Raw genomic sequence first — 10,548 nt, forward strand, 5'->3', positions numbered from 1 at the left:
GACAGCTTATCCCTGAATGCTGGCACTTGAAAGCCACTGACGATTTTATACAGGAGAAAGTTCAAACTCCTCTGTTCCCCATTGGTTCCCTATAGTCCCTATAGCATCCAGAATAACCCACAGCACACAGGAGGTGCTCAATAAATATGTGAGACAGAAAAGCAAAACCAAGGTCAATCAGCCCTGCACCTTTTTCTCCAGCTTCCCCTTCCTCCATCACAAGTTCCAGCACAAACGACTCAAAGTCACCTGAATATACTGTGTCCCTGTTTTCCATCCCTTTTCCTCTGCCAGTCTCTGCCTCCAACACCCTGCCCTGTCCCCTGGCCCATCTTCAGCTTTGGCTCAGGTGCCAATCGTCCCGGGAGCCTCCCTTGGTTGGGCTGGGGCTTCCTGTGTCCTCTAGGCATGCCATGAGCATTTCTCATCCCGATTCCACTGAGCTTTAAGGAAGAGGGGAGACAGAAAGAGAGACAGTAGACAGGTCCCTCACTGTAGGTGGGAGAACTGGTGCACAACACCCAGCGCCCACAAGAAGCAGGATGACTCACGTCATGGTTCCAAAAGGCTGAGGAAGTTCTGAAGGTGGGGACGCAGGGAAGAAGTGTGAATAGGAGGACTGGTTGAAAATCTTCACAAAGGAGCAGTTAGACCCAGGATCCCATCCTTGGCACTTGTTAACACATCCACCAGAAAACAAGTCTACACCCTGCAGCAGTCAAATCTAAAAGCCTTTGGGGACCCCAGGTGCAGCTCAGGGTGTAGGTGAGGAACCAGCCCTCAAACCAGGCCTTCGTGGAAATCTGCACCACAGAAAAAGAAACAGTCAAGGCCTCCCGTCCCATCTGGACATTCTTGGAGGGTGGGAAGTTTTTCTTGTTCAACCTCTAACGCTTTGGAGGTGCTCTAGTCCTCCCTGTTACGTAGGTGAATTCCCTTCAGTCTTCTGTCCCGATGGCCAGCAGGATAACCGCCTTGCTCTCCAAATACCCCATGGAGCCAGCTTCCCACAGGGCTCCTGGGTGCTAGGCCAGCTACCGATGGAAGGTGGTGGTGCCTGCAGGAAGTCATCTGGGTTCAGACCTGGCTGCGGCCAGGAGCAGAGTCCATCAGGGGCAGCTCCAGCAACATCTTCGAGGAAATCCCTGCCCAGAAAGAGGAATGCTCACTCGATGCTCACGCTTAAGTGGAGCACTTGTTAAGACTAAGTGTCTCTAGTTTCAGACCATGGCTCCCAAGGCGAGAATTACTCTTTTTCTCCATCATCACCCCACCAAGGGCTCCAGAGTGTGAAAGATTCTCCCTGGGGACCCAGGGACTGGGCGCTTTCTGGGGCTTGGAGGTGGGTGTTGGGGGTATTGATTCCAGGCACAGATTTAACCAAGATTTTTCCTGCTTATTTCAAAAATACCAAAAAACGGGGGGGGGTGGGGACGGGTGGTGGCTGGCCCCGTAGCGTAGTGGTTAAGTTTGGCGCACTCCACTTTGGCAGCCTGGGTTTTTGGGTTTGGATCCCAGGCGTGGACCTACACCACTCATCAGCCATGCTGTGGCAGTGACCCACATACAAATTAGAGGAAGATTGGCATAGATGTTAGCTCAGGGCCATTCATCCTCAAGCACAAGAAAAAGAAAGAGGGGTCGGCCTGGTGGCACAGTGGTTAAGTCCCCCTTCGGCAGCCCACGGGTCGCCAGTTCTGATCCCGGGTGCAGACCCGGCACTGCTTGGCAAACCATGCTGCGGTAGGCATCCCACATATAAAGTAGAGGAAGATGGGCACAGATGTTAGCTCAGGGCCAGTCTTCCTCAGCAAAAAGAGGAGGATTGGCAGCAGATGTTAGCTCAGGGCTAATGTTCCTCAAAAAAAAAAAAAGAAAGAAAGAAAGAAAGAAAAAGAGGATGAGGGGTGGGAAAAGAGAATATGACCTACATCTATTCCAGTTTGGGGCCACGAGAGAAGGTAATGGCAGCTGTGCGTTTACCCAAATAAATTATCTCGCTTGCTCCACCCATTGTGACTGAGTCACCCTACTTGGTTTCTAATCACAGGTGTCCAACCCTCAGTGGCCATTTGCTTTCCCGCCGTCTGGGCGCCTGCAGGGGGAGGGGTGGTCTCTCCAACCTGTGGCTAGAACTAACAGAGGAAGAGCTGCTAATATGTACAAATCCACGTGTCCAGCAAGGGAGAAAGCAGAGAGAGGAAGAGAGGAAAGACAGCGTCAGTACTGGCTTCTGGTGACGATACCAGCAGAGCAGGCTAGACGCACTTGCTGAACACCATCAGATCCGCATCCTCGAGTAGGCCCTGGGCAGTTTCCTAACCTCCTTCCTTGCCTACTCTGCCTTCACTGCCCTCTAAACTGAGTGCTAGAGGAGCCAGGAACAGCTTTGGAGAACAAGACTCTGAGGTAGAAAGTCAACAGCTCTAACAAGGGAGACTTGTGTTGCTTAAGATGGAAGAAAGGGGTGCAGGTGTCTGACACACACCGGTGTCAGAGCTCGGCTTCTAAGGAATGAAGACAAACCAATAAGGAAGGCTGAGGGCCTGTCTTCTTGGGACTATAAGGGCTGAGGGAAGAGAGAGGAAGCCAAGCTGGACTGTCAGACCTCTCTGCTCAGAATTGGATGGGGGGGCCGGCCCCATGGCCGAGTGGTTAAGTTCGCACACTCCGTTTCAGCACCCCAGGGTTTTGCTGGTTTGGATCCTGGGCGTGGGCATGGCACCGCTAGTCAGGCCTCGTTGAGGCGGTGTCCCACATACCACAACTAGTAGGACCGAAAACAAAAAATATACAACTATGTACTGGCAGGATTTTGGGAGAAAAAGGAAAAAAAAAAACAGATTTGGCAACATTTGTTAGCTCAGGTGCCAATCTTTAAAGAAAAAAAAAAGAGGGGCCGGCCCCATGGCCAAGTGGTTAAGTTCGTGTGCTCCACTGCGGCAGCCCAGGGTTTCGCTGGTTCAAATCCTGGGCATGGACATGGTACTGCTCATTGGGTCACACTGAGGTGGTGTCCCACATGCCACAACTGGAAGGACCCACAACTGAAATTACACAACTATGTACTGGGGGACTTTGGGGAGAAAAAGGAAAAACAAAATCTTAAAAAAAAAATTTAAAAAAAAAAGAATTGTAATGGTAGAGGAAGACAGGAAAGCAGAGAGAGACCCGTCACCTGGGGATTGACACAGCACAGGCCCACAGCCCATTAAGTGCAGGTGGCTCCACAGCAGGGTCAAAGTCTGTGGGGCTGGGCACCGTGCTGTAAGCAAATGTCTCCCAGGGACCCGTCAAGCAGGGCTCACAGATACTGGGGATCGGTTCCAGGGTTTACACTAATAACTAGTCCTCTGAACCCAAAGCAAGGCCGTTGGTGACATTTCCAGGCAGCCCCAAGTTTCACTGGTGCTTAAAAAAGAGCAGAGGGCCTGCCCTCGGGTGGAGGACGAGGTGCTGGGCTGGGTTCTGCTCAAGGGTCTTGCTAGGGGCAAGGCCTGACCATAAAGCTCTCTCACCTCTTCAGAGAGCACATGCCTCCCACTCCCACCCGGCCGAGGGGGGTTTCTTTTTTTTTTTTCTTTTAAAGATTTTATTTTTTCCTTTTTCCCCCCAAAGCCCCCTGGTACATAGTTGCATATTTTTTTTAGTGGTGGGTCCTTCTAGTTGTGGCACATGGGATGCAGCCTCAGCATGGCTTGAGCTGTGCCATGTCCGCACCCAGGATCTGAACTGGCGAAACCCCAGGCCGCCGAAGAAGAGTTTGCGAACTTAACCACTCGGCCACGGGCTGGCCCCCATGAGGGGGCTTTTCAAGCACCTGGAGGAGGAGCCTCCTTGGACCGGGCGGTGCCAGAAGGGGCATCCAGTTCAGCCCTTTCACTGGCTACTACACTTATCTATGACCAGGTGTGGCCAGATCCTAGCACAATGGTTCCTTTCTCATCAGGAACGCCTTTGAGAATAAAAGATACAGATCTTCTTGCCTAAAAGGCTCATAGGCACTTTAAAAACTATTTCAGATGTTCATAGCCCCAGGCTAAAGACCCCTGTCTTTTGCAATCCAGGTTCTGGGACCCTGTGCCTTTATAAGGCCTCCGGGTAGAGCCCTCAGTTGTGAGATGGCAGCAGCTACCTGGCCTGTGAATTCACGCGGTTTCAACATGCACTGCCCTCTGTTGGCCGTGAGGAGGGGGGACAGGTAAAAGTGCCTGATGCTGCCCTGGCATGGAAACTGAGACAGGGTTTCTTCCCAGAATGTTAGGGGCAGAGAAACTTCCCAAAGCTTTCACAGGACCACTAGGAGGGCTGCCTGTTCTGGAGACGGGCTGGTGATAAGGGGGTCCATAGGGAACTCCACATGAATTCAGAGCCCCTCAGCCCAGGTCCCAAGCCCCTGAATGGTTGTCAGGGTGATCTGCTCACACAAGATAGCCATGTCAACCCCTCATCCCCTGCGGGAATCACTGGAGGAGGCCACCCCAGCCCTGAACTTAGAAGAACGACTAGAAAGTTGGCAAGGTTGGAGAAGGCCCACTGCCTGGTCTGGGCTCCACGTCACTTGCAAAACCACTTGTATTTGCAGGGTCAGGGAAACAGTGGAATGAGAAATACAAAACTGGGGTGAGAGATTGGGTGGGTCCGGTTCCAGGAACCCCTAGAACTCCTCACTCTCGTCCTCACCATGTAAACACTCTGCATCCACTTCTTCATAATCCTTTTCCAAAACAGCCAGGTCCTCTCGGGCCTCGGAGAACTCCGCCTCCTCCATGCCCTCGCCCACATACCAGTGAACGAACGCCCGCTTGGCGTACATGAGGTTGAACTTGTGGTGGAGGCGGGCCCAGGCCTCGGCGACGGCTGTTGAGCTACTCAGCATGCAGACCGCCTGCCGCCCCTCGGCCAGGTCTCCCCCAGGCACCACTGTGGGGGGCCGGGAGTTGATGCCAACCTAAGAAGCAACAGCAAGTAATGTAAGCAGCCGGTCCTGTGCTCCCTGGAAGGGTCTGCACAAGGCTCCCCATAACTGGTGAGGGGCATGGCCTGTGTTTGACACTTGCCAGTCTGCCAGAAACACGGGGATGGAGGAACGAGGTCACCACCACAAGGAAACAGACCAATCCGGGATGTGGGACAGTCAACACAATGAGACTAGTCCCTTCAAAGTCACAATCCAGCAAAAGGGTGAATGGTTTTACATTAAAAGATGTAAGAGACAAATATAACGCCTCATCCTTGATTATACCCTGATTTTGAAAAACTGACTATAAAAAACATTTGTTGCAACTGGGAAAGTTTGAATACTACTAGGTACTCTTATTTTGGGGAAGTTATTAATTCTGCTAGGCACAAAAATGGATTTCTGTGTTATATAATAGCTATAAGTGAGCTCAAATGGGTCAGTCAAGCAAAAATAAAGGAAACAGAGTTTGATGTTGACTCCCGGCAGTGGGTTTGTGGTGTCAAACAATTGTACTAGTCTCCCCACTTTCCTGTAGTTTAGAACATTAATAGTTTAAAAAGTATAAAACCTTGTGAAAGTATCCAATTGGATCTAAACTTAACCTACTTTAAATTTCGCTCTATTCAGAATACATAAATACGTTTCACATTCAGCGTTTAAGAAAAAAATAGTCACCTTCCCCTTAACACTTCCTGAAGGCAGCCTGCTCTTCCTTTGAGCAGCTAAACCTTTCCTAACATGGAGCCTCCCACACATCGACCCGTGTTTGGTTCTGGGCTACAGGACAACTCGCCACTACTAGCAAGTGGCTAATATCTTGTGGCCAGGGGCCCTGCCTCCCCTCCCGTTGAGGTCCTGTCCACGCAGTGTCACAGGGCTGTATGTAACAGGAAAGCTGTATGTGTTTCTTTAAATGCCACGTCTGTCACCTTTAATCTTTCCAGTCTCACCCTGGAACAAAAGCCATAAAACTTAAACGAGGTCGTCTGCCCAGGACCCTCTGGGATGTGAACTGAAAAGGGGATGGGGCTTCAACAAGCTCTTCCCCTTGACTTCTAAAGGAAGAGCTGCATTCACAGCCCTTCTTTCTGAGCCGTGTCTTGCTCAGTATTTGAATGTAGGCCTTTCTGTGCTTCCAAAAGCACTTCCTGCTGGGCAGGAGCCATAATAAGTGGGTTTGTCCTGCACATGTGAATGATGAGGGCAAGGCCCCCAAATGACCAGAAGCAGAGGAAATGCCTATTTGCCAGGCTAAGAGACAAAACACGCTCTTCCTTTCACCAAGGAAAGCTTTCCAACAGACTCGACCCTGGCTCACAGGCCAAAGGCCTGGGGTCTAGACAGGTTGAGACCTATAAGTTGAAGACAGTCTTGAACACTGTGAAGGGCCCGACTTGCCCCAGCCCGAGCACACTTTCTTTCATGCCTGAAGCTCCACAGGAATCTCTCCTCCCAGTGGGTACACAGGCCACATGCTAATCCTCCCTCTACCCCCAACTTGCCTTGAAACCTGTGGGACACCAGTTCACAAACTGGACGGTGTGCTTGGTCTTGATGGCGGTAATGGCGGCATTCATGTCCTTGGGCACCACATTGCCATGGTAGAGCAGGCAGCAGGCCATGTACCTGCCACAGCGAGGTCACACTTGACCATCTGATTGCTGGGTTCAAAGCAGATGTTGGTGATCTCCGTCACTGAATGTTGCTCGCGGCAGGCCTTCTCGGCTGAGATGACCGGTGCGTAGGTCACCAAGGGAAAGTGGACACGAGGGAAGGGCACCAGATTGGTCTGGAACTCAGTGAGGTCCACTTTGAGGGCCCCGTGAAAACGCAGGGAGACGGTGATGGAGGACACAATCTGGCTGATGAGCCGGTGAGGTTGGTGTTGTTCGGGCGCTTGACGTCCAGGTTTTGGCAGCAGATATCATAGATGGCCTCGTTGTCCACTATGAAGACAGAGTTCAAGTGCTCCATGGTGGCGTGGGTGGTCAGGAGAGAGTTGTAGGGCTCTCCAACCGCTGTGGACACTCGGGGGGGCTGGGTAGATAGGAAACTGCAATTTGGACTTCTTGCCATATTCAACAGAAAGCCGCTCCGTGAGCGGGGAGGTGAAGCTGGAGCCGGTGCCACCCCCGGCGCTGTTGAAGATGAGGAAGCCCTGCAGCCCGGTGCACTGGTCTGCCTGGGGTAGGAGACGACACTGCTAAGGATGCGGATGGCATATCACCTGCCCGGCCCTCCTCTCCCAACAACACTTGTCTGTCTGGAAGCTACTGTAACCTAAGTACAGCTGTATTCACTCCTGTATTTACAAAAACCCTTTGAAGCATGATTTATGCTTAAGTGCATACATTTTATTGCAGGTACAATGAATGGTAAGTGTATGTACCTATAAAGCCACCAAACCAATCAAGATACAGACATTTCCATCACTCCGGAAAGTTCTCATGCTCCTCTGCTGCACCTCCGTAGAGGCGAGAAGACAATACCTACAAGGGCTTGTTGTTCTTGGGAGAAAGATGACCCAGAAGGGCAGCGCCAAGTCTGTGAAGGGGGGTGGGAGGCAGGGAGATGAGGGTCAGGTGGGACGGAGGATTCATAGTCAGAGATTGGGGCCCTCTCAGTTTTGCAGCTTTGCCCCCAGTTGCAGGAGAGTGGAGTGGGGGCAGCAGTGGTGGTGGTACCCTGCTGAATACACAGATTCCGAGGCCCTAGCTCGGACTGGAATCCAGGAACTGCAGGTTTCACAAGCACCCTCGGTGACTCTGACGTAGCTGTTCCTTGGACTAGAAAAGCATCCTTCTATGCCAGACACATGGTAGGGACCATACGAAAGTTTTCCACTCATCCGCAATATATACATGTACCGAATCATGACATTGTACACCTGCAACTAATAGAATGTTGCCTGTCAATATCTCAAAAATAAATTTTTAAAAAAGCAAAGCAGGCTTTATGCAAATTGATAACTAAAAAAACCCCAAAACCTCCTATTAAGAAAGTCTAATGGGCCAGCCCCATGGCAGAGTGATTAAGTTCGTGCTCTCTGCTTCAGCGGCCACGGGTTCACTGGTTCAGATCCTGGGCACGGATCTACGCGTCGCTCATCAAGCCGTGCTGTGGCAGCGTCCCACACAGAAGGACTAGAATGACCTACAACTAGGATACACAGCTGTGCTCTGGGGCTTTGAGGAGGGGAAAAAGAAAGAAGGCTGGCAACAGATGTTAGCTCAGGACCAATCTTCCTCACCAAAAAGCATTAAAAGAAAGAAAGAAAGAAAGTCTAAGCCTAGGGGTGCTTTGTTTTCTTTTCACAGACTCCTGTTCGTTCCTCAGGTCACTCGCAAGTCCTTGGTCTCCACTGAGCAGCAGAGAGTACGTCTGCACACTCCCTCTAGAGCACCAGTGCCCAAGTGCTGGCTGCTCCTCGCTGGCCTCCCTCCTCAGCGCCTCAGGCAAGGGATGGGGAAACTGGGCTATGCAGGAGCCTCTCCCACTGGAGCCTAAGAGCTATAGGAGCCCGGAGTCGCAGAGGCAGCTTCCTCCCACCTGCTGGGGCTGGAGATGGACCAAGGCTCAGAGGAGGCTTGGCTCAGACTAGCAGGCCCAGCACAGTGAGGACCCAGCAGGGAGAAGGCCAAGTTCACAGACTCAGGGCAGACTCAGAGCAGGTTAGTTAGGCTTCTAACCCTAGACCCACCCCCAGGACACACAGCTCCCCCTAGAGGAAGCCTGGTGGACAGACAGGCCGGAGGAACCCCGGGGACACCATCAGCCCCGGCCTCAGCCACAGGCCTTTGGTTTCCCTTTCCTCCACGAAGGTCCAGCCTCCCAGGCCAGGGAAGGAGGTCAAGGACGCACTGATCTCCTGCAGGCACTGAGGACACTCGTCCACTCACCAGTGTTCGGACTTGCTCCAGCACCACATCAATGATCTCCTTCCCCACAGGGTAGTGGCCTCGGGCATAGTTCTTGGCAGCATCTTCCTTGCCAGATATCAGCTGCTCTGGGTGGAAGAGCCGCCTGTGAGTACCAGTTCTCACGGCATCTCGAGGGGAAGAAAGAGGGCAAAGGTGAGACGCTGGTCTCGTCCCCACGAAGACGCAGGTGCCAGGACCTAGGCTGCTAAGCACCCCTGGGTGGAAGCGCACACAGGGCTGAGGGGGCCCTGCATTCCAGAGGCGCCGTCTGAAGCCCAGTCCTAACCGGGCCTGGGTGGGGAAGCCAGGTGCCCTTTAGTAGTCCTTTCCTTTCCTCTTACCGTAGCCACTTCGCTCTGCTTGGTGAGAAGCTGAGAGGTGTTTGTGGGAATCTCACCTGACTTTTCATTGGGATCAGAACATTCACTAATGTAGAAAACGCTCGTCCACAGCTACAACAATGTCCTCAAAAGATGGGGGGGGGGGGCGCGTGTAAAGTTTTCAGGAACAGGAAACTGAGGAGATTTGGAAGCAGAGAGGTCCCCCCCACCTTCACCCACCCTGGGAGCCAGCACCAGCCAGGTTGACACAAGTCTACATCCTCTCAGGGGGCCCACTGCAGGTAAGGCTGAGCTGGGGGCCCCAGTTCCTTAGGTAACGTTTTCCTCAAGAGTCTGAGGATAGGGAAAAGGAAGTTTAAAGTTTTTGCTTTTATATCCGCTCTTTTCTGCAGTCTTTCATTCCAGGTCTGACGCCTGACTCAAAAATCTGGCAGTTTCTGGGCAGAGTTGTTTGACTGATCTCCCCCTCAGCACAGGAAGACCCCAGGGCCTCCCCTTGAAGAGAGTCTGGACAAAAGCCACAGTTGGCAGGGTTGTTTCTAGTAGGGGATTGCCCACATTCCAGGAGCTCTTTCCCTAAGCAGAGCTTCCCACTGACTTTGGGGCTGGGGGTAGGGAACCCCACCACCACCCACTCACCTATCGCAGTTGGCTCCAAGTCTACAAAGACAGCCCGGGGAACACACTCGCCAGCCCATGTTTCACTAAAAAAGGTGCTGAAGTTGTCCTCACTGCCCCCCAGCGCCTGGCCACTGAGCATGGTGCCATCCGGCTGGATGCTGTGCTCCAGGCAGTAGAGCTCCCAGCAGGCATTGCCCATCTGCGCCCCAGCCTGGCCCACGTGGATGGAAAGACACTCACGCTGTTGGCAGAAGCAGAGGAGGGAGGTGGGGGCTAGAAGAACCTTCCCTGGGAGCACCCCTTTATCCTTCCTCCTTGGAGGCTGAAGCCTAGCAGTGCAAGCGTGACCTGGACTGAAACCCAGAGGACTGGGTTCCCCTTCCAGGCCTTACCACACTTTAAGCCAAACTACCTCCAGGCTCTTAGTGTCTTTTCATTTATTCAGGGCTTGAGAACAAAGTGGGCTAAGCCTAGGTCTTCGGGGGCAGGAACCAGAGAAAACCAACCAAGTGGAGAAACCTGCCTGATTTCCTAACCATCCCAGGTGCCGCGTCCTGCGTGGGCGCCTCTTGGTCCCGGACGCAGGGCTCTCCCCAGCTGGGCTGAGGCTCGGCCGCCCCGACCGTGCCCCACATGCCTCTGTCCAGCGAGCGCCTCTGTCCAGTGTGCGCCTCTGTCCAGTGTGCCCCTCTGTCCAGTGTGC

At 52.7% G+C, this 10,548-nt stretch overlaps 1 pseudogene; it reads right to left on the minus strand.

Annotated features, from left to right (window-relative positions):
• Nucleotides 1-891: 891 nt before the first annotated feature.
• Nucleotides 892-10,059, minus strand: LOC124248699 (tubulin alpha-1 chain-like; annotated as a pseudogene).
• Between the last annotated feature and the right edge of the window lie 489 nt (nucleotides 10,060-10,548).

Source organism: Equus quagga, chromosome 12, assembly GCF_021613505.1.
Source record: "Equus quagga isolate Etosha38 chromosome 12, UCLA_HA_Equagga_1.0, whole genome shotgun sequence".
In the NCBI taxonomy this organism is placed as follows: domain Eukaryota; kingdom Metazoa; phylum Chordata; class Mammalia; order Perissodactyla; family Equidae; genus Equus; species Equus quagga.